The following is a 5,214-nucleotide window of genomic DNA, read 5'->3' as shown; positions in this document are numbered from 1 at the left end:
TACACAACGGGAGACACTTTGTGACCGATTGTGCGACGGCCCGAGGTACTAGGTACCCAATGCTAGTATATCCGTTTATCCAGTCTGGTCAGTGTATAGGCTACACGGGCAGTTAATTTAAGCATTATTACATTCAAATAGTTAAATTCAGTTTGTTGACATACAACACCACCAAAAATTAGCGAAAATGAAAGGTTAGCAAATAAAAGTAGAATCAACAACTGTAAAGAATATCAATGTTATAAATTCATAAACAGTTCATTTATTTTATTTTAGTGTATATTTCTTTATATTTGGCACCACTAAGCAAAATTGCTTAGCGCGTTGCTTTTGCTACGCGTAGGTATTGGAGACACAGCTGGGGAGCCCAGCAGACCTATGACCGGGTGAGACATTAGATCTGCATAGGAGTCCAGAGTCATCTGCACTACACTGCATACATGGTAGGACTTAAGATCTTGTGTAATGACTATCAGTTGTATTTTGACATTTTGTTATGCAATTTGTATATTTTAAAACTTTAAGGTTTGTGATAAATTGTACATATTAAACTGCTATGGAGAGTGTTTGGATGAATGTAGATTATGATGGATTGTATTTTGAAACTATGAAATTTGGAGACTGAAAAATTAGTTGGAAGATTGAGATTATCATATTGAACTGTTTTTAATAGGTTTAGGAGGACAGTTTTTCCAAAATACAGATGGCACCTTACCGGATTTTTATTAATATTTTTGAAACATTGATTTTATTAAAATCTAAATATAGAACCAGTATGTTATGAATATCACATAAAGATTTCTTAAATCAAATAGAGTTCAAAAAAAAAAAGAGATAATCACAGACTAGGTGCTCCGGCACGCTGTGTAGCACGCCTTACTCTGCTACACTGTAGATGGATGAGGGGTGTTACAGTTTTTATGGATAATTTCTCTATTTATGGAACTACTTTTGATGAGTGTTTAACTAACCTGTCTAAAGTGTTGCAAAGATGTGAAGAATCAAACCTAGTCTTCAACTAGAAAAAATGCCACTTTATAGTAAGAGAAGGCATAATACTTGGTCACCTTGTATCAAAAAGAGGAATTGAAGTGGACAAGGCAAAGATTAAGATAATAGAAAAAATGCCACCACTAACATCAGTCAAAAGAGTGGGAAGCTTTTTGGGACATGCAGGCTTCTATAAAAGATTCATCAAAGATTTCTCAAAAATAGCTAAGCCTTTAACAAATTTATTAAATCAAGATGTTCCTTTTGATTTTGATGATAGTTGCCTTCGCTCTTTTTAGAGGATTGAAGAAGTCTTAATTTTTGCACCCATAATGCAACCACCAGATTAGGAGCTACCATTTGAGGTGATGTGTGGTGAAAGTGATTATACAGTAGGAGTTGTGCTTGGACAAAGAAAAGATAGAAAAGTCTATGTTATCTACTGTGTAAGTAAAACACTTGATGACGTATAGGTTAATTATGTAACCATAGAAAAAGAACTTCTAGTAGTAGTGTTTACAATTGATAAATTCAGATCCTTCTTAGTTGGATCTAAAGCCATTGTATACACAAACCATGCTGATATCTGATACCTCTTGAATAAAAAGGAAGCCAAATTAATGTTATTTTAATGGATTCTTCTTCTATAGAAGTTTGACCTAGAAATTAAAGACAAGAAGGGGATTGAAAATGTGGTAACAGACCACCTCTCCAAGCTGAAGTAAGAAGATAAGGAAAATCAGACTGAGAACCTACCCATTGATGATTTTTTTTCTTGATGAGCACCTCTTATCCATCTCTTAACCCCCATGGTATACGGATATAATTAATTATCTTTTATGTAAACTTTTGCAACCAAATATGTCTAACCAACCAAAAAAAGAAGTTCTTACATGACATAAGAGACTACACTTAGGAGAAACCTCTGCTATACAAAAAGTGCGAATAGTAGAAAAAAAAAATCTTACAATCAGGTTTTTATTAGCCCAACTTGTTTAAAGATATGAGAAATTTTGTGCTAACATGTAATTAATGCCAAAGATCAGGGAATATTTCAAGAAGGAATGAGATGCCGCTCCATGGAATACTTAAGGTTGAACTATTTGATGTTTGGGATATAGACTTTATGGGTCCATTCCCATCCTTATTTGGTAACAAGTATATATCCTTGTTGGTGTGGATTATATATCCAAAGGGCTAGAAGCAATAGCCTCACCAATAAATGATGCAAGGGTACTGATAAGTGCATAATTTACTAATTATACTCCCATCACATTTAGCGTTTCTAGTGTGTTTTTATGCATAATTCAGTTGATTAAAGTATATTTATCATTTAGGCATATTTTTAGATAGTTGTTGGAAAAATTGTGTTAAATGGAGAAATTTTCAACATTTGATCTTTGTTATATTTTTTAGGTGTTTCTAAAGTTGTGGGTCTCCAAATTGAGTGCTGTTTAATCCATTGAAAAGCTAAGATAGAGCACTACAAATGATAAAGAGGGACCAAAGCCCAGATCAGTCTCCAAGGTTGACAAAATGAGCTATGAATCTATTGCAAAAGCCTACACTTGATGTGTCACGACTAGTTTTAGTATTTATTTTGTATCTAGACTTCCAGATGTCCAAATGAAGCAAGCCTAAGCCCAACTGAACCTTAAGAGCTACCTCTACAAGTTCTATGAAAGGCTAGATGCGAGATGAGGCCATTATAATTGTGAAAAACAGCAATGAAGTCATCATTATGGGCTAGATCGTCTGTCTGAACAAGTCTTGGTTTTTGGGCCATAACTTGGGCTGTAGACCTCGGAAATGGGCAAATGAGAACCTGTTGGAAAGCTAAGAAATAGGGCTACAACTTTCCTGAAGACGGTAGAGACAGATTCAGAAAGAAAGTCACTAAAAAATAACCTTGATTTCAAAGACATGAATGCAGGCTGAAAATCTATCTTTTGAATTTCAAAACTTTTCCTTGTTTGGTTCCTATCTTTGAGATTAGGTTTTTTTATTATAAATGCGTCTTTGGACAGCAGCTTCAACACATCCAATTCAGCAGCCTCTTGACCTCAAAAACACCTTCATTCTCCATTCTCTTTTTAGATTTCTTCTTTATTTTTCTTTATTTTTCTGTAAGCCATGAACATGAGTGGCTAAGTTTTTAATTCAGTTCAAGGTATTCAAGTTCTTTTGCATGATTTATGAGATCAAGTTCTTAATGTAATTTATGTCTTTTTGAATATCTATTATTTTCTGATTTCATTGTCTTTGACCTATTGAATGATTTGCTAAAAAGGCCTATTAGTTAATTCTTTGATGTGGTCAATTGCTAGTTCATCTTCATAATCCGTAATTATTGTGTATGACTAAACATGAGTAGCAATTAGGTTTTATTGATTATGATCCCAATTTTCGATAATAACCTAAGGAAATAATAGGGTGAATTAAATGATTTATACTTCATAAATTATTATTCAGCTTAACTACTTCCTATTCTTAAAGCAGTTATTAATTTGATGAGGATTGCTTAATACCAATTCAGTTAATAATTAGAGTCAACAAGAGTGCTAGGCTCGAATTGATGAGTATAGGGAAGTCAAGGGTTTACCTCACTGTTTGGTAAATATACGTTAAGTATTCAATAAAAGATAATTGTATTTCTTTTCTTTATGATCATCAACGCATTGGAATGCGAATTACCTTGGACTGAAGTTTGTTTAATTTGAGAGTTTCATATTTAATTTTAGTTTTTAATTTCTGATTTCTGATTTCTTCTTTCGACTGCGAATTACCCCCCCCCCCAACCTTTGTTTCTTTCTTTTTCCATTACACAGGTGCACGAAATTTTAGTAATTCAGTCTCTAGGGTTCAACCTGGATTTACCACTTGCTGCAGAAAATATTTTATAACTAGTAATTTCAGTTAATTTAAATTTTGGTGGATTCAACAACCATCCATAGGATTCATTGGCCCCCCCTCTTGAGGCCAAATTCGATTGTTTTCTAGGGTTTTAAAGCATTTTTCTGTTTTTACTTTGATTTCTTTTTATTTATGACAAGAGCTTCTCAATCTGGTGAGTTGATCTTTGATCTAGAAGTAGAAAAAACAGCTAAATAGTTGAGAAAATTGGCTAAGCAAGCTAAGCAGATTCCGAGTACATCTGAAGGAGTCCAATCTCCAAGGGAATTAAGTTCGGATTCAGATTCAAATTCTGAAAATGAAACCATGGCTGCTAGAACTTTGAAAGAGTTGGTTGCTCCTGATCTAAACCAACAACCTTTGTATATCCAATGCCCTGCTTTAAATGTTGCTTTTGAGTTGAAATCTAGACTAATCCATTTATTGCCTAAGTTTCATGGTCTTGCAGGTGAGGATCCACATAAGCATTTAAAGGAATTTCATGTTGTGTGTTCCAGCATGAAACCTCAAGGAGTTTTCGAGGATCAAATCAAGCTTCGAGCTTTCCCTTTCTCACTGGAAGGCCCAGCTAAGGATTGGTTGTATTACTTTCCTTCCGGATCTGTCAACTCATGGAATGGGATGAAGTAGATATTTCTGGAGAAGTATTTTCCTGATTTCCGTGCTGCCAACATAAGAAAAGAAATTTGTAGCATCCAGCAGTACAATGGAGAGAGCTTGTATGAGTATTGGGAACGATTTAAGAAACTGTGTTCAAGCTGTCCCCATCATCAAATAAGTGAGTAGCTTTTGATTCAATATTTCTATGAGGGACTTCTACCAATGGACCGCAGTATGATAGATGCTTCTAGTGGAGGAGCTTTAGTTGACAAGACACCAGAAGAGGCAAGGAGGCTGATTGCTAACATGGCAGCAAACTCTCAACAGTTTGAAATGAGAATGGATCACAAACCTAAGAAGGTTAATGAGGTAAGTACATCTAACCTTGAGAAACAAATTTCTGATTTAACTTCTTTGGTGAGGCAATTGGCTGTAGGGAATGTGCAAACTATTAAGGTATGTGGGATTTGTTCGGGTTCAGGTCATGCTACTGACATGTGTCCTGCATTATAAGAGGATGAATCAATGTAACATGCTAATGCAGTAGGAAATTATGGACAGCCACAACACAGGTATGATCCCTTTTCCAATACTTATAATCCAAGATGGCGAGATCATCCCAATTTTAGTTATGGAAATCAACCAGTGCAAAACCAATACCAGTAGCAAAGACCACAAGTGAATCAACCACCTCCACCTCCTCCTCCCTCA

The 5,214-nt window shown here is 35.0% G+C and overlaps 1 non-coding gene across 1 annotated transcript; it reads right to left on the bottom strand.

The window, feature by feature from the left end:
* Positions 1-4,572: 4,572 nt before the first annotated feature.
* On the bottom strand, positions 4,573-4,679 carry LOC131169931 (small nucleolar RNA R71). Its single transcript, XR_009140876.1, has one exon. It is a non-coding gene; the product is annotated as a small nucleolar RNA R71 (small nucleolar RNA).
* Positions 4,680-5,214: the final 535 nt, after the last annotated feature.

This window comes from Hevea brasiliensis, chromosome 10 (assembly GCF_030052815.1).
Source record: "Hevea brasiliensis isolate MT/VB/25A 57/8 chromosome 10, ASM3005281v1, whole genome shotgun sequence".
Taxonomy (NCBI): domain Eukaryota; kingdom Viridiplantae; phylum Streptophyta; class Magnoliopsida; order Malpighiales; family Euphorbiaceae; genus Hevea; species Hevea brasiliensis.
Note: the sequence above shows the minus strand (reverse complement) of the source record. Positions and strands in the feature narration are given on the sequence as shown.